Here is a 19,692-nt window from a genome sequence, read left to right as displayed (position 1 = left end):
TTGTGGTCGGTGGTTGATGTTGTGGTTGTGATCATGGCGGTTGGTCCAAAATAAAGATAGTAAAAGAAAAACGGCTATCCTGAAGAGTCGCAGCACGTATAAATGACATGTATTCCCACTAGACAACGGGTTCGGGCCTAACTACACATGTACTTACAGAGATACCTCACCTAAGGGACCTGAATGGTGGTTTGCGAATTTGGTAACCACAACAATATATACTTTAACATCATCACGACCTATTGTACCTTCCACCTTTATTTATTTATTTATTTATTTATTCTTATATATGAACTTTCCCATCTCCACTGCCAACACACACCATTGAATTATTTATTTATTTAGTTGCACTTTACCATCTCTGCGACCTATGTACGTACAGTACATATTTACTTTCTTTCATTGCATGTAAAAAGCCGTTTTTAAGATGCAGTTAGGGCTTGTGGACTTGCATCCTTGTTTTCTCAATATTTTCAGGGATCGTTTGCTTGAGATATTGGAAGGTATAATCAGAGACCTTGTTGTAAAGCACCTTGAATAAAATGAACTCCTGAATGATGTCCATTTTGGATTCAACTCAGGCAGGTATTGCAACGTTTCATGAGTTGATTGTGTGAAACACTGGTCTAAGCTGTTTGATGACGGTCATTCCTATGAGATACTTTAGCATGATTTTGCAAAAGCACCGGACAGCATCCCACACCATCTACTCCTAAGGTTAAGGACTATTCGAATAACTGGCAAGGTTCTGCAGTGGATAGAGTTTCTTGTTCTGTAGAGATCAGAGAGTCCTGGATCAATGATCTGTATGAACTTGGGGAAAGAGTCCGTAGTGGCATACCATGAGGAAATGTACTGAGCCAGAGTTATTTGTGATATTTTTTCAATGACATTTCAATGAGGGTCCCATGCCAGACTAAACGATTCTCAGATGATGCCAAGTGTTGGAAAGAGGTCAAAAACCAGAACTGAGAGACTGTCTGGTGGAACTTTAAATGTGAGCACAAAACTGGTAACTCAAATTTAATAGCAATAAGTTATGTGGTATGCACATTGTGAGGAACAACCAATAACACCGGTATTCGATGCCCCGACAAAGATGTTGTCAGCTTAGGAGTAGTCCATTAAGAAATGGATCTCGGAGTCAATTTTGCTCAGACCTGAAGGTCACAAAGCATGTACATATTGTCACGACAAAAGCTAATCGGGCTATGGGCCTTGTGAAAGGAACATTTAACAATATGACAAAGGAAATATTCTGTGAAGCTTTGCAAAAGCTTAATCGGACAAAGCTTGGAGTGTTGCTCTTGTGTGTGGACCAAACTGTCAAAAGCGATGGAAAGGAAATACAATCGGTCCAATGAAGAGCCACAAAAATAGTACGAGGATGTTGGAACATGACACAGTGAGAGGCTCAAGTATATTGGATTTCCATTCTTGGAGTATAAAAGAGAGACAGACAGACAGAGACAGACAGAGAGCCTATAATCCTGGTTTACAAAATCTTAATATTGATGATTATGAAACAAGTTGTTCAACTTTATTCAGAATCCTACAATTGCTTAATCTCCACACTAAAATTCCATGAGATGAGATTCAAGACAAGTAAGTGCCAACAATGCTTCAAGCCCAAGTATAATCAACACATGGAACAGTCTTCCAGCAGATGTCATCTGCACTGGCTCTGTAATCTCATTCAAAACAAAATTTAATGATCACTGAAAGAACTACAAGGGTACTCGGTGGAGCACATACCTCCGGCCCGTAATGCCTGATCCACGAGAACATATTTGGCCCAATATATTTTTGAGATATCATGCTATATATCGTTTTTGAGCTGCATCTCTCAATGGTGAAGAATCACTCAAAAAATTCTAGTCGTCGGATCTGGATTTGGATCTTCACCAAAATCAAATATATTCGTCATGGTCACACACCCAATATGTCCACCAAGTTTCATCTGAATCCATCCATAACTTTTTGAGATATCGTGCAATATATCGTTTTTGGCCCTATCTCTCAATGGTGAAGAATCACTCAAATAAATCTAGTCGTCGGATCCAGATCGAGATCTTCACAAAAATCTAATAAGTTTGTCCTTGTCACACACCCAACCTGTCCACAAAATTTTATCCGAATCCGTCCACAACTTTTTGAAATATCCTGTACACAAACAAACAGATGAAATTGTTCGTTGAGCAAGGAATTGCCGGAATAACTTTGTCATATCTCCATGATCTCTGAAAAAACAAACACCTGGAAATTAATTTGGTTCTTATAAGTCGATAGTGCTACTGTTTAATGAATTATAGCACTTAGTTTGGTCATGGTCATAACTTGGAAGTCAATCGGACTTGAAATGTCGTTTTTATCGCAATTTGAAATTTTTGACCCGACCCCCCCCCCCCTCCTCTGACATTCAACCCCCGACCGCTAAGAAGGGTGTTGGTGTGACACCCCAATGAGACATATGGTTGGATTCAGTATTGGAAGATGCACATTTTGGATTTGGGTTGAAGTCGATACGACCATTTTAGCGGACGTTATTGCAAAAATAAGAATTTCGGTTTTTCGGTGACCTTGACCTTGACCTTTGACCTGGATTCACCAAAAACGACAAGTGTCTAAGTTGGACCATGGCCGACGTCTGTACCCAGTTTGGTCATGATCGCTGAAACGGTGTGGCTGCTACAGGGTAAACAAACACACACACAGACAGACAGACACACAGAATGACACACACAACCGACCAAAATAATTGCCGAAATCTGAAGGATTCCGGCAATTAACAAGGAAGGAAGAAATGACAAGGAAGGCATGACACCACAATTAATTTATGGATTTCCATCCCTACATATTTTGACATTTTTGTCATAGATGACTGTGTGTGTTGCAATTGTAACAATTATATGATGAATATGTTCATGTTCGTGGTAGTTATAGATTTGTAGTGTGGGTTGGTGTAATTGTGTATTTTATTTGTTGTGGGATTAATATAGAAAAAAAGGTCAAAAGATGTGATGGCAATCTGTAAAATGGTTGTGGTGTCGTATTGTGGTGTCAAGGAATCCTTGTTATTCCTTGGTTGTTTTTTTTCTGGAAGTCCATCCCGACATGTTTTTCTGTTTTTTTTTTTTCTGACTTGTTCTCATAAGAAACGAATGATTGTGTCCCGAACGATCAGCCGCAGTGCAAAGACAGGGACGAATTTGGTTTGTTAATGTTTATTGTGGTGTCGACGAAGGCGCCACGGTCCCGGGTCGTGCTGCTCTGGCGAGATGTGAACACCCCCGTTTTGGAGACCCTTTGTATGCAGGTTTATGAGAGCGCGGGCGCGGGCACGCGCGCGCTTCTCTCAGGGCTTCCTTCAGTTATGCACTTATATCCAAACCCCTCCCATCTGGGTCCCCTCCCCCCCAGTCTCACCAATGCCGCGCCCCAAGAAACTCACACGTAAAAAAAAAATACTCCCCCCCCCACCCCACCTCCTCTTCCGGGCGGTAAAAGACGCGCAAATCGCCGTCTCTCTGAACGCATATCTGTGCAGCGTGCTTTTCTGAGTAGATCCAGCACAACAGATAGCTGGAGGCCTAAACTACCCTCCCAAATAAGTTATTTTTCTTTTTCCTGACTCTATATACCCCCCCCCCTTCTGGCCCGTTATAACTGGGCCCGCACGGGAAGGGTTTAGGCTGAGGGCGGATGGCCAGACACCGCGGCTGAACGCGCGCCTGGTGGAGTGGGCAGAGAGAGACAGAGAGCCCGAACCCTCTCACGGAGTGTGCGGTGAGCTGGGGATGCACACAGACTGATCACGGCAGCAAAGATGTACTGCAGGGGTGGGGGCCATCGTGCTGTAATGCGCTTAACCCGCGTGCGCATTGATGTGTGGGGGATTGTACGTTGTCGGTGCCTGCTGGGTCTCCAAAAGGATGCATTTGATGCCAGTAAACCGGAGACTTGCAGCGGCATGGTTCATTGTGCTACGATGGCGCAAGTAATCAGTGCCGTGACGAGGCGTCCGTTCCGTACTTCCATCCGCAGTGTGTGTCGGCACGGCCTCGCTCATGGCACGGTCGTGAAGTGCACATCCTGCACTCACTACTAAAGGCGCACTAGTGAGACACTACAACATATCACAACTTTGCCTTGTGAGGGCAACAGCGAGTACATTTGCTCGGACCAGAGAATGTGCAAACAACGTTACTGTGATTGATTGATTGATTGATTTGTGATGCAAAAAGTATTTTAAAACTTTTTACATATTTTGAAGTATTGTATGACGTCATCGGTAATGAACATCATACCTGTCAATCATAAACAAGCAGAACCGACGAGCATTCTGAACAAATCGAAGTGTTACTTATTGATCACCATCAGGGATGATTATATTTTGGAGTAAAGATTACAACAGTGATCATGAGGTTTATTTTGTTCCTTCCTTATTCTAACTGGCGTGTCCGAGCATCACTCCACTCTCTTTGCACAGTGAGAGATGTATTTTCGTGAGTAGCAAGATGCTCGGTTGTCCTCCAATTGGGAAAAGCCTATGATGTGTCACTCTTGCAGCAAGCAGTGGTGACAATAGTGACTACAATGAAGTGTACATAATAAGTTGATAAAATAGGAGACTTGGAATTCGTTGTGCACTCTCTTCTTATGAGTGCCTAATGATGTTCCTCCTCTCTTTTCTTATGCAATATCTAGGCTTGTGGAAGAGTGAGGTGACAGAGAGTGAAAAGGCAAAGTGGTGACTGGGCATGGCAGCCTCAGGGACGAACAGCACAAAAAGAGGGGTTGTGGGCAGTAAACCCAATAACCTGTGAGTAAAAGTGTTTGCTCAACGAAGGTTAATGGAGGTAGGAAAGATTGCGTGTGGTCATGTGGGATGACGTAGAATGGTAGCGCCTTGCTGTTGAAATCCTGGAGTGAAGAGTGTGATTGAAGAGCCCCAGGAATGTGGTTTCATTAAAAAAAGGAGGAACAAAAGCGTTGAGGTGTGCAGTAAATCTTGATTTTTGGAGTTTAACTCGGACGATAAGACTGGAATAACACCTGCTTCCTGGAGATGATGTGGAGTGTTGGAGACTGGAGGAGAGGCCACTGACCTGCCAGCAATGTGAGAGCAACAGGCCTTGTGCTTCGGCCTCACCACACGAGAGATTCCATTCGATTTGAGAGCCATCTGGTCCACATAGGAAGGACAGACATGTGATACTGGAGCCCCAGCCCATGGAGAAGAGCAGTATTCCAATGAGCTACAGACTAAGGCCTTGTTGGCTGACTCGCCCCAAGCTCTTTCTTTTTTACACTTTCCCTCTTCCCTTTCCTTTCAAATTTATGTCTCATTTTACTCCCCACAAACTCAATCAATTATTGGCTACATAATATGTGGATGGTATTGGTACCTCCTCACTGTAAAAGGCAGTTGGTATGTTTTATACACTTCCACCCATTTCAATGATTATGGTCCTCAAATGCGTGTGGTAATTATTTGCATGGGGAAGAAGAAGAGGAGGAAGGAGGGGTGGATGAGGTTTGGTGAGTTTAGATGTTTTCCCTCTTTCAAAATGCTCTCGAGTTAACAACATTAAAAAAAAAACATTTTAAATTTTTTTACATTTGGAGGCACTTCTTTCTTAACCATAAAGGAATTTTAGTATAACATGTATTTAATGTCTCTTTTGGGCTGACATGATGTCCCAGAGGTACACACACTCACGTCAACACTGTCTATCCTGGGTTTGAATCTTGACCCACGTATAAAGTGTCATCCTGGTGTTTCACAGGCAAGGGTGATTCATAAATGTTTGTGCCATCCCTTGGATGGACGTTAACTTTCAGAGCATATTGTGTTATTGCTGCTACTTCTGGAATAAAAGTGTGGTGTTTCAGTGCTTTATCAAAGTGATAAGTGCTTGATAACTATGAAGAAAAAAAAAATACAACCTCGTATGTATATCAGAGAACCTCCTATTTAATTATGGCAAAAACCAACACCATCCAACACCATAAATGCTGCAGAAGTAGCACGCTTACCTTTAAGTTGTTTAGTGTGGGTTCGATTTCCAACCCGACTGTAAACTGTTGGATCGGTGCTTCACATGCAGGGTGTTACATCAGAAAGTGTACTGTCCCTCGGATGGATGTTAAGCTGCATATCGACTAGCATTCGTTTGATATTAAGGATCCAGTAGTGTCTTTACTGAAGAGTCGGCAAATTATCACCAACACTGACCAAATTCCTAATTTCTGCCCTGACGACTGCTGGGAAGGAAAAATCAAATCAGGCGGTATAATCCTTGCCATGGAGCTGTTTTGGTACACAGAAACTGCCGAGAGGGGGAGGAGAGCGACACACACACACACACACACACACACACACACACACACACACACACACACACACACACACACACACACACACACACACACACACACACACACACGGAACGCCAATCTTTCATTTACGGAATTATAACCAAGAGGAATTTAACACCACATCCACACTGCTCGTAACAAAAGGGAGAAAGCAGAGGTGACATGACCACCATATGAAGTATTGCTCCAGTTCATAGCTTCATTACAACAAAGTAGCAGAGGTTTTATGCCAAGACTATCATGTACAGTTTGTGTTTTTGGTGGCTATTTCTGCAAAAAAATAGAATAATCTTGCATCTGTTCCCAAAACATGATCCCTGATCAAGAAACCTTTCAAATCTTCTCAACTTCCTTAGTTTTTCAAAGTGACAGTTTCTGTTTGACATAAAACATGTGGATACCCAAACATGAACCTTTATACCTAATATATACCACTTTATATTGATTGGTGAGAAGTACAATATAGGGACTTGTTCATAAAGAGTAAATGAATGCAAATCAGCAGGCATACAGATTGCTCACTTCATTGTGGTTCAAGATGACCATGGAACGCACAGTTTGGGATTTTACAAACACTCAAGATCAGTGTTTTTACCATCAATTTTGAGCAACAAAACTCTAGCAAACAGTGTCTTCACAATGTATATATTTAGATGTATGTGACTTTTTGTATTATCACTTGCTGAGCACTGCTCATGCTATGTACAGCACCCTGCAAAAGTATTCACCCCCCTCAAAAGTTTTCAAAAGATGTTTTCAAATCAAACTTTCAGAGTTCACAAATGACTCCAAAGTGATAAAGCTAAAAAGTGCAGATAAAATGTGAATAATTTTGATTAACAGAGAAAATCAGATGATTCTCAGTTATATAAGTATTCAAAAACCCTTTGTCTAATTAACTCTAAATCACTTCAGGAGCAAATTATTTGATTAAAAAGTTACAAAATAAGTGCAATAAGTTTCACCTGTATGTAATCGGTGGTTTAGCTTTAAAAATTAAGCTCCCCACTTATCTAAGGAGTTTTAAGGTGCAATCATTTGGTCAACCAAAAAGGCAAACATGAAGACCAAGGAGTTTTCCAAAGAAATCAGACATATAGTGGTGGAGAAGCGTGTTTCAGGAGAGGATTATAAGAAGATTTGAAAGTCACTCATTATCCCTTTGATCATGTTGAAATCCATCATTAAGAAGTGGAAGATGTATCATACCACCCAGACACTGCAGATCAGGTTACCCATCCAACTCAGTAGCCGGGCAAGCAGGGAACTGGTTCAGAATGTCACTGTAAATCCAATAATGACTGAAAGATCTGCAAGGCTCTATGTCTGAGATGGGGGTCAGTGGTCATCAATCATCAACATCCAGTTCCCTTCACAAAGCTGGCCAATAAGGACAGGTGGCAAGAACAAGCCATCGATGGACTGCCTGGTGTTGGCTTTGCAGTTAGGGTGGTGGCTTCAGATCCTTGGGTCCTGAGCTCAAGCCCCGTTTGCCGCTGAATTAACACCGTGGGTTGACTCAGCCTATCATCGTTCTGAGGTTGGCGAAATGAGTACCAGTGTACTGGTAAAAGGGGCACTGCATCAGCGGCATATCCGCACCCCTAATCAATGATGCAACCAGCAGCCAAAAGGCTGCACACGAAGGGAAGGGGTATTGACGGAATTATTAAATCTGGTATTGGTGTGGCGCAAGCATGATGGGCCGAATGGCCTCCTGTGCATAATTTCCTTGTAATGTCCTTGTAATTACTGAAAATGATTCATCTAAAAGCTCGTATGGAGTTTGCGAAAAAGGATCTTGATAATGCAACCATATGGAGAAATGTTTTGTGGTCAGACGAGACAAAAATTGAACTTTTTGGTCTAAATTCAGTGTTACATCTGGTGCAAGCCAAACACTGCATATCACTCAGTCAACAACATCCCTACTCAACAACAACATCCTCAAGCATGGTGGTGGTCACATCATGTTGTTGGGCTACTTTTAATTAGCAGGGACTGGCAAGCTTGACAGGAGAAAAGGCACTGGGCGGTGCAAAGTTCAGGATAATCCTTGATGAAAATCTGCTTGAGTCAGCCATGAATCTGAAACTGGGAAGGAGATTCACATTTCAGCAGAACAATGATCCGAATCACAAAACTAAATCCACACTGGAGTGGCTGAATAAGAATAAAATAAATATTCTTGAGTGGCTCAGTCAAAGTCCTGACTTGAACCCAATTGAACATTTATTGCGAGACTTGAAGATTGCAGTCCATCGACAATCCCCTTCAAACTTGACAGAACGAGAGCAATTTTGACGTGAAGAATGGACAAAGATTTCACCATCTCACTGTGCGCTGGTAGAGATCTACCCAAAAACACTCGTAGCAGTTATTGCTGCAAAAGGTGCTTTCACCAAGTACTGACCAAAGCGGCTGAATACTTTTACAACTAATGAATGTTTATTTGTACATCAATAATTTTGTCGGCAACTGTGTATATTAACAATACCCTTACTCATCATCTAGTAATGTTTCCTCATTAGAATCTGATACTTATTGCTAATAGTCTGATTATGCATTGGCTATCTTCATAATTTTGAATGCAGCATTTGACTGCAGGTTTGTATCATTGCTGGGAGTGGGACTGTGACATTGATCCAGTGTCCCTGTAGGTTAGAATGGAAATTTGGCATTCGTTTAGGTGTCGAGGATAACTCGTCTCTTCTTTGTGAAGGACATCTTTAACGTCATCCACTAGCTAATAGGGCTCCCGGTTTTACTTCCATTTGATGGATGTCGCGCACGTTGATGTCTTGCCCTGCATGCGGAGCACCAGGGTGACAGTTTACAGCTGGATCGACATTTATACTCAGACTAGATTACTTTGACGTGAATGTGCAAACTTTTATGTATTATTTGAGGTGTGCTTTAAATTATTTAACCAGAGACCAAAACGATGACGGAGATGCATGGCTTGGAAGGCACAGCTTAGCATTTTACTGACGTAGTATACTTCGGGATTCGGGAGCCAAGATTTCCATTGGAGAGCTCACTTATCCCAAGCTTGAAAATTGCAGTAATCCACAATTTTCACAACTGCAGTTAAAACATTAATTCTGCTACATTATACATGCCAAACCATGATGCTGTCTGTATTGGCTATCTGCAAGAATCGATCTTTCTCAACATTTAGAAGGTTTTTTTTCTGAATCGGATGTGCCATGTATGTGGTCTGGATCACAGCACTTTTCCTTCTCTGCATTGTAGTTGTAGGTGACATCAAAATATTGCAGGAAATGTATCATTGCCGCCGTCATCTCTGCAGAGTGTTGGTGCTGCCGAATCAGTTACTTGGCTACAATCCTGGTTGGGTCTCGACTACAAATCAGGAAGTGGGCAGGAATTTGTAATTTGTTCATGGTGCCAGAGATAGCTTGCTGACTCTTCACGAAAGACACTGTGGGATCTTTAATGTCAGCAGACGTGACGCCCATTTAACGTCCATCTGAGGGATGGCACAGGTTGAATCACCCTGCCTGTGAAATGCCGGGAAGTAAAGTTGGGACAGAGTTGGGAGTGGGTGGTTGAGGCTTTGAAGTGGTGGGGGAGGGGGGTATGGTGTGGTTGAGGAGTGGTCAGAATTGCATTTGTAAGTTTACTCATGGTGAAGAATGTCATTGGCCACAGGTTGTGTGTCTGTGTGTGTGTGTCACTGTGTGTGTTACTGGGGGGTATCATTTGTCACTGTGTGTGTATAAAATTTACGTGTTAACATTGTAACACAGACAGCATTATTGTGTATCATTTCAGACTACCCCGCTTTAAGTTTGGATAGTATACACTCATTGTGACATGATTGAAGACACAGCCTTTCTTCATCGTTATTGCTTTATTATATTTCCTAATAGCTACTTTAGACAGCAAATAAAACTATTGATTCACCATAAACCCCTCTCTCCATTTAGCTTCTGCAGCTTGCAATAGCACTTTATGGGTAATGTCATGGTGTGATGTCAGATATAATTGGCAGATGTCTGAATGACAAGGCCTTGGATGGACTGTGTTTCACATTTATTTGTGATTTGCAAAACATCCACCACTTGGTTAAGTTCTTTTAATGCTATTCATTACCAGTAAAACTGATCAATACTTGTTTTTTACCAATCTCAAAAATAATGTCCTTTTGCATTTTAATGTTTGTGACAATACCATGTGATAATGAGTAGTAGTACTACTGACTACTGACTACTATTACTACTCTGACTATTAACTACTACTTTAACAGCTCCATTCATCACGACCTTCTTGTGGGGTCAGCCAAAAAGTCTTCGGCTTTTAAGTATCACAAACAGGTTGGCCAGGCCTGACATTCAACTGAAAGTCACAGGAATTTGTAATTTGAGGTACTGGCAAAAATTCACCTCCTCTTCAATATGGACTCAGTGTGATCTTTGACATCCATCAACTAAAATGCTAACAGACTGGACCCCAGATTAATGTCCATCCGAGGGACAGAATACTTTGTAATGCAATACCTTGCCTGCGAACAGTTTAGAGTGGGGTCGGGAATCTAACCCAGACTCGACAGCACAAAGCTTGGTTCACTGCATGTACATCAACCTGAAGGGCCATTCTTTCCCTTGCTGCTATATAAACTATTTTATGGCATGGTTTTAGTAAGAACAATTTTTCAATACATTTAATTTAGAGTGTGATTCTTCCATGAATTGTCTCCCCAACTCTAATGCTTCTTTGGCTAAATGCCAATAAACACTTCCCACCACCTTGATCCCCCACCTGGTCTAAATAGTGGGATGGTTTATCACACTCCTTGAAAGCCATTTTGCATTTTGTGGTAACGACTGAAGCGTTTGGATCATAATATTTCTTGAACTGTATTGTTGTTTTTAAGCATATCATTTTATATACATTTGAATGGGTGGCCAGCTTTTTCCTTTTACCATCCATAGCTACATATAATACAGGGTGTTTCAAAAAGAGTGATGCAACTTTAAATGTTTATTTCCAAAGAAGCAGAAACCTCAAGAACATGAACCAAACATTTCTTGAAAGCTTATGACATGGTACTTTCTATCACTGATTGCTATTGCAGTAAGTCACTGCTGGAGTTCGTGAGAGGCCAAGGTCTGAAATTGGCATTTACGCAAAATCCTTGTAATTGACGTTCTCGATGTGTGCCCCTCCGCGGTTCAGACAGGCATTGTTCCTGACTCCAAAGTTCTGTCCAACTTTCCTGTAAGTCTCATGTGGCACTGCCTGGAGGTTGTCTGACACCTCCTGCTTCAGATCATCCAGTGTGGTAGGGTGGTTGACATAGGCAGAGCCCTTGGCAGCCCCCCAGAATCAGTAGTCCAGAGTGTTCAAGTCTGGGCTGTGGGGTGCCCAGTCATGAGTGGTCCCAGGGCAACGAGGCAGTTCTTGAAGAGCTGCCACAGGAAAGTGATGGTGTCACCAGCTGTATGGGGGGTGCACCATCCTGCATAAACCAGGTCATGCTGAGCTGGTTTGGGGTGACCTTTTGGGCTAGATCATTATGGAACTTCTGGAGCATGGCCCGGAAGCGCTCACCATTGATCGTGACCGTGCTGTTGTTGCCATTCTCAAACCAGGAGGGCCTTAGCATTCCCCATCTGGCATTGAAGGCGCAGAAGCATGTGACCTTAGGCCCTTTCAGGTACTTCCTCAGGTGGTTCTGTCCCCCAGAAAATGTTGTTGTGGTTGATGACACTGTTCAAGTGGGAATGGGATTCATCACTAAACCAGATCAGGTTGATCCAGTTTGGGTACCGCTCCATCCTGTCACTGAGCCAATTGCACATATCATGTCTCCTTCTCATGTCATCTTGACTTACTTTATGTGTAATAGAGATGATGTATGGGGGAAAACTTCAGTTCTTTAGTGAGGATTCACCAGACTAATGTTTGTTTCATGCCGAGCTACCGGGAGAGCCGGCGGTGGGACTTATTGGGACTGTCCACTGCAGAATCCCGCACAGCGTCAATGTTGGCTTGGCTCTTGGTCACTGATGCTGGCCTACCACTGTTGCCCTTGCTCTGGTTGTGCACTGGACCCTTGTGCTCAAAATGTTTCACAATACGTTGAATAGCACAATCTGTGGGTCCATCACGTGTTCTGAGGTCGTATTCCCTGCAGAACCTTCGGCGGGTGTCTACATATGATTTAGTCTCACACCACAGAGCCACCACTTTTGTCTTCTGCTTCACTGTCAATGGCATAGTTGAACTACGAACTCGAAATCCCAGAGAACAAATACCACGATAGCACCACCAACTCCTCAAAAGGAAAACGGTACAGGTCAAAAAACAAATAAATGGCAGGAAGTCAAAGTTGTATCAATCTTTTTGAAACACCCTGTATATCGAATGACAGTATTCCATAATATTTTTGACATTGATATTGATATTCATTTTGACAGAATTAATCGCAGCTGCACTTTAAGACAAATGTAATTTGAGATGGTTTGATAGTTATTGGACAATACCAAAGTAACCTCTTAGTTTTGTGTGTAGTTATGGAGTTGTAGAACGATGTGAGGCAAAATGCCCCTGGCAGGAAAAGTGTGGCAGGATCCTCCTTCCCCAGTGTATTTATATTATTCTCAGTCCTTTTATTTCATGTAACATTTTAAATTTGCAATTGACTGCTATACCACATCAACTAGCGAGCCCTCTGGTGTGGACATTCAGGATAGCGAGCATAACTTTTCCCACCTTTCCTGTCATGGGAATCTTTCCCCACCATACTTTACATGCCACATCTTTCACTTGTTTTCCATGAAGACAACATTGTGGCGAACCATCAGCTCCGAATGATGGTGTGCCCCACACTGCAGTGTGTCTTTCATGCCACAGCACCAGATGAAAGTTTTATTTGGATCATATACCAAGGAGAAGCCTGTTCAAAGGCAAGAACATGACTGCGGAACTGTGAAATTAGTTGAGGTTGGTTTTTCATTTAACAGCATCTTAGTACACATGTAGCTTCCTATAATGTTACTGCAGTCTGTCCACTAATTTGCCTTTCAATGCTTGATGAAGTATGTGAAAGAGAAACAGAATGAAACAAGTGGTGCCAGGCACAAAAAATCCCGCCAAAACTTCGGACCCTACCGATCTTCACAAATATGCATTTTTCACTTTAGGAATGGGGAGGATTATAAGTGACAAATAGAATAAGGTTCACTATAAGCTTAGTTTGAAGTAAATCAGATCATTTTTGACGAAGTTATGAGTTATGACCTTGAATTTTGATCCAATTGGATCCAACTGGAAGTGCACTCGGGAGAGCACATACCCTCCGCCACTTAATGCCTGATCCACGAGAACATATCGGGCTCAATATGTTTTTAATACACTATATCATGATATATATATATTGATGCGAATTCGCACCCGCCGGCGTGCTATCGGCCGCTCGACTCGAATGGCAGCCGCCTCGCCCACCGGAACGGACAATTCAGTCGTGACCCTCTCGGACCAACGCCGGGAGCTAGTCAGGGGTGGGAGTTTAACCTCACCACGATCGTGCCAATTGCCCACCCTCGCAGATAGGGTTGCTCGCCAAATTCGACCGACCTAAGTACCTGCGCGAGTGGTCGACCGGGCGATCGTACCACGCCACAGGCCGACTCCGGACACTAACCGCTTAAGCGGTCCGTTCCGTGCTACAGTGATAACCGAGCGGTGTTATCGTCGGCCTTGACGGTTCCGATTAATTACCGGCGTTTTAAACCCACTACGAACCCCTTACATGATGTAAGATGGAAATTCAAACAAAGGAAAGGACGCAGCGAAACGGGGAACAAGTTCACACAATGCACATTTATTTCACACAGAGGGCACGTAAGGCACGTATATACAGGAAAAGAAAAATGCACTTAAAACAATAGAAGCAAATGCAGAGCTACAACCGACTACGCGTACACACGGCAACACTTAAAACAATACTACTTGACGGACGGCGCCACCCACAGACATTTACTCAAAAAGCAAAGAAAAAGGAAAAGAAGTCGTGACTTCCTTTTTCGTGGCCGGTGAGTCCCTCTCCCATGACCGTCAGCGTGGTCGCGCCTGGCCCCGACCTCTCTCGCGGCCGGCGAACCCTCTCCGGCACTCCTCGTCCGGACGCGCAGGTCCACCTCACGACCGGCGCTGCCGCGTCTCCCGTCCGTGCCTCCGTACACAGGTCGCTCACCAAGCCGCGAGCGCAGGACCTCTTCCCCCGACAAGACAAGCAGACAGGAAGCCTCGAAGAACCAAACTCTCGAAACAACTCGACCAACCGAAGACCAATTCTCCTCAAGGTCCGTCCTGTACGCCTTTTGTAGCGCGGGGCTCCACCCTTCGCTCCGCCCCGTTTTCGGCCCCACCTCCCTTCGAGCTTCTTGGAGAAGCCTCTCAAAGGGGGCGTGCCCTCTCGCTCTCCCTCCACCCCGCCCCGTGCGGGAGCCGGGGGAGTCAGTTTTTGGCTCAGGGCCAGAGAATTATTCCCCCAAAAAGAGGCCCCCTCCTTTTCTCACCTTTGACCCCTGGCTCGGATCACATTTCCCCCACACCGATCACATTTCCCCCACACCCCACACCCATAGAATTTCGACGGGAGAAACAGGCGGGAAAAGCCCCCGAGCATCGTTGTTGGTTTTTGTTTGTTCCTCCGCGGAGATCGTAACCGCACGGGGCTTACTGAATGGCGAGTGGCGAAGATGTGGTAGCGTAGATGGTGGAGGTGGCGTGGTTGTAGTGTGGTGGGGATGGCGTGGTTGTTGAGATGCTGTTTGTTTGAAATAAAAGATAGAACAGAAAAATGGCTAACTCAAAGCATCTCAGCCCAGATGGATCACATAAATTCCCTCAATACAACTGGTTTGGGCTAACTACACATGCACTTACAGAGATATCTCACCTGAGGGCCCTTTATGGTGTAATGCGAATTTCCACATCCGTAACAATATATGTATTTATACATGTATATACATATATATATATATATATATATATATATATATATATATGTATATATGTTGCTGTAGAATTCTCGCCCGCCCGGCGTGCGAACGACCACGTCTATCCAATAGCGGTTGCTTCGCCCACCGAACGGACAATCCAGTCGTGACTTTCTGGAACAACGCCAGAAACCAGTCATGGGTGGGTTTTTAATCCCACCACGGCCCAGTCCGTATTCCACCCACGCGAAATAGGGTCAATCGCCGAATATCGATATACATAAGTACCCGTGCGGGTAACCTACCGAGGGACTGTACCTCGGCGAACGCCTGCTTGGACACGAACCGCTTAAGCGGTCCATTCCGTTCTGGGATAACCGAGCGGGTATTATCGCCAGACCTCGCCGGACCCGATTTCTATTTTCGGTTATTTAAAAACCAACTATATTCCGAGTGCAATATGGGGCAGTTCAATGAGGGAATCGACACAACGAACAGGTTTACATTCACACAAGGACATTTATTATAATAAAGCACGTATACAATTAAACAAGGCAAAACACGTATGCAATTATACAAGCAACAAAAGCACGACAAAAGAACTACAACCGTCTACTTATTGTGTACAGTCACTTGCACTTAACAGCAGTTCCGACTTATTAGACGGGCCCACGGACACACGTACGCACACACACACACACACACACACACCCAAGAAATGGTGGCAGAGGCCTTTAATAACGAGCTCCAGCTCGGAGGACAGGTGAGCTGAAACCCAGAGCCTATCTCGAACCTCTCCACCTCGTGTGGTCTTCAAGTTGTTCGGACCCGGGCTCCAGCGAGAGCGAGCTGGATCCAATCGCCGAGCCGCGATCCTTCCCGAGCTCCCGCGAATCCTCCCGCGCTTCTCAACACGTGCTGGTGAGACGAGGAGACGATCCTTCCCGTCGATGCGTCGCTTCCCCGAGGAACCACCTCCCACGCTTCTCAACACATGCTGGTGAGACGAGGCGCCGATCCTTCCCGTTGATGCGTCGCTTCCCCGAGGAACCACCTCCCACGCTTCTCAACACGTGCTGGTGAGACGAGGCGCCGAACCTTCCCGTCGATGCGTCGCTTCCCCAAGGAACCACCTCAACGAAGAGTTCGATGAGTCGCACCAAGCCGGGAACCAAAATGGAGCACAAATAGCTCCACGAACCAAGAAGAAGAAGAAGAAGAAGAAGAAGAAGAAGAAGAAGAAGAAGAAGAAGCCACCATTCGCAGCTCGAGCCGAGCAACTGGCTCAACTTCCTTCCAAAACAAAGCAGCTCGAAGCAAAAGGTTCTCCCGAGCCAAGCAGAAGCCGAAGCTCACTGAACCACCAAAGCAAAAAGCTTCCGAAGGCCTCAACCCTAACCCAAGCCAAACAGGACCCGAAGGTCTGCTGAGCGACCACTCTCTGCCGAAGCAAAAAGCTTACTACTCAAGAACAAAGAAAGGATCTCGTCCTTATCCTTCTCCACCTCCCCCTCCACCACGCCCGGTGTGACTCATGCCCTCGTGCTCCATCCCCCACTCAACCATGGGTGGGAGGGAGTTGTTGACATCATGAGTCACGGGACGGCAGGATTCTTCTTCCTCTTCGCAGAAGAGGGGGAGGGATGTCTCCATTGTTCGTTCCTTAAGTATTAAATCGATTCGCAGCACATCTAATCGATTTCTGAACATTTAAACAATGAAAGGTGAGCTATCTCGGGAACAAGCACTTGTCGACATAGCTGACGAAAGGAACCTGTATGTTGTGTGCAATCGAATTCCCAAATTTGTAACACTACCCCCTCCCCTTTTTACAGACTCATCCCAAGTTGTCAAATTTTCGTGTGAGCAGCATGTGTAAGTTTTCCCCTAGTACGTTCTACCTTCCGATCCCTGAGTGCGACATTTCTTTATACGTGTCCCAAAAATAAATAACCTAATGCGCTGCATAACTAACTAATCAAACTCTCAGACTCATTCGGACAACTTAACTAAAATTGCCGGCGCTAAAACAAACATGCAGGTTCGGTTCCACGTATTTACAATTTTCACTCAACTTATCCATTACTTAACCATGGCCCACGACATGTGATCTGTGAAAGGGAAAAGGTAAAAGTCATTACAAAGTCATTGGTGCAGGGGAGTGGATGGAGATGGTAGCAAAAACAAATGAGCATGATGGATGCACGGGCTGTGCCTGCAGGGCAGTCCTCGCAAAACTGGATGTTCCTGGCGCACATGGTGATGGATGGACACGTGCAAACGCAAACAAGGGCAAGCAGGCATGGGGTCATGGCAGAGGCAGGCAAACTAGGCATGCCAAGGCAAGCCCATGCAGTACAGGCGGCTGCAGCACAACAGGCCGGCAGGTGAAGCTGGTTGGTCTCTGGTGTGGTTCCATCATATCTGGAGGGAGTGCGGTGGTCCCAGCCACTCTGAAGGCGGGCTCGGACCTAGCCTACTGTCTCCCCCCACTCTATCGCCTTTGCCTGTCTCTGTCCATACCCACTCCCTTAATTTGCCACACAACACAACAAAATTTTGCCCCTCTTTATTTTTATTATTCTTATTTCCCTTTTATAATTGTCTCCCTAACCCCCTTTATCGTCATTGTCCGGCTCGCCTATCATTTCCACCTCGCCTACTCCCAACCCCTACGGTCCCTGTCTGGAGAGGAATAGGGAGAGACTAGCGTCCTGTCTCGAGGCCCAACGAAGCCTCAGAATGGCCTCCTCAGAGTTCAGTGATCTACCAAGGTGAGTCCAGTGGCCTACAACGAGCGAAGGGATGGATGGTGCGAAGGGGTACATCTCCTCTCTACCCTAACATTTATTACACCTGAAACTACCCCGGAGCTTTCCAAAAACGCCTCACTTTTAAACTATCGGTTCTAAAAACCATGATTCCCGTCACCTGTGTTGGTGTCCATTATAAATTTGGACCTTGCCCTCAAATTTTCATTCGTGCTCTTACACAATTTCCTGGCTGGGCAGCATGGCTCAACTGGCAGGAACTCCCCCTCTGCCGAACTCTAACCATGGCACTCCCAGCCCTGCAGGCTGCCTCCGAGCCTAGCTGCTCCCTATAAATGCGGGGGTTGCCCTCTCTGGCATTGCCCCCCTCCGATGCCCACGTGGCGTGTTGATGCCCCGGGTCTCTTCCGAAGATTGCCCGTGCCCACTACACTGCCCCTGTGGCATTCTGGCGCTACGGGTCCCGTTTCCGACGGGTCGCCCGTGCCCACTACACTATCCCGGCCCCTCTTGGGCCCTTGGCCTACTCTGGCCGACTAGTCCGGTGCCCGGGGTGCCCAATAAACAAAACTCGACTTTCCACAGCCACGCTCCCAGCCGGTCCATGAACTCCTGCACCCCTCCAAACGGGTTTCGTGCTTTCTCTCGACACAAACAAAACGACCTCCTTTTAATAAATTTGAATTACCCACGAGCTAACATTAACCTGACCCCAGGGTCACTTGGGTGGGAATCACTCCTCCCCCCAACCAGTCATTCGCACCATGCATACCACATTCGCTCCACTCACACACTTGGGCCCGCTGTCCCACACACTTTCCATTTCACAACGCTCTCCAACACTCTCTACTGCCATCCTTCTAACTAAATCCCCTGACTAACTCGTGCTCCCTCGTCATCCCTCATTCTCATGCGCGTTCCATTTACTCTACGTGGCTAAGCTACGTCCCCTCTACACATTTCCATGTCTGTCCATGTCTCCAAAAAAAAAATCCAACAATTCCCATTTGCTAAATCTAAACTGAAATCCCTCTACCGAATCCATTCCACAGGCTCCATGAGGCCTTGTCCCTGCCCCATGAAGCCGGTCTAACTTTCGCTAACCCATCCCCCTAACTAGTAGTTCCTGTGCCCCCTCGACAAGGGGGTCTTCCACCCCTTGCCCAGGGAATCCTGTTCACCCGAAGCGAGGCTTGCTTTTTTTTCATGCGCGCAGCAGCGCGGCAACTGGCAACCTGCGCTCCTTTCCCCGTGACGTCATGGTAGCTGTTCGCGCATCTCGTCCCTCCTCGGACGGTACCATCCGGCAGGGATTTCCCTTCTGCCAGATTCCAACCCTGCAGCCACGACATCACCCTGCGCATCAAAAACAAGCCTCGCGTTTCGAGGGCTTCCCCACGCGAACACATGTGCTCTGCTCGTCGGAGCTTCACACACATGCCCGCCTGGAGAACCCATCCGGTCCAAATCCATTATCCAGCCTGCCTTCAGTCCGTCCGCGGGATCGCCTAATCCACCGCGTGCGTTTACGGACCGGGCTTCACTTCCGCAGGCGCGCACGTGGCGGC

General features: G+C 45.4%; 1 protein-coding gene across 11 annotated transcripts in view; it reads left to right on the top strand.

Annotated features, from left to right (window-relative positions):
* The window catches only part of LOC147029952 (ADAMTS-like protein 1), a 545,848-nt gene that overhangs the window by 60,597 nt on the left and 465,559 nt on the right, over positions 1–19,692 (top strand). Inside the window, exons 1-2 of one of the 11 annotated variants that reach the window (XM_085873495.1) lie at positions 3,500–3,786; positions 13,192–13,353. The exons of 8 other annotated variants lie outside the window; for them this stretch is intronic. The gene's annotated coding sequence lies outside the window, so the exon portion shown is untranslated. Of the gene's footprint in view, positions 1–3,499; positions 3,787–13,191; positions 13,354–19,692 lie in introns of those variants that run through there. 2 more of the 11 variants (XM_085873498.1, XM_085873509.1) reach the window with 2 other exon arrangements.

This window comes from Eptatretus burgeri, chromosome 3 (assembly GCF_056783735.1).
Source record: "Eptatretus burgeri isolate ZD-2024b chromosome 3, Ebu_testis_v1, whole genome shotgun sequence".
In the NCBI taxonomy this organism is placed as follows: domain Eukaryota; kingdom Metazoa; phylum Chordata; class Myxini; order Myxiniformes; family Myxinidae; genus Eptatretus; species Eptatretus burgeri.
The sequence above is the reverse complement of the archived record's forward strand: the minus strand, read 5'-3'. Positions and strand labels throughout refer to the sequence as shown.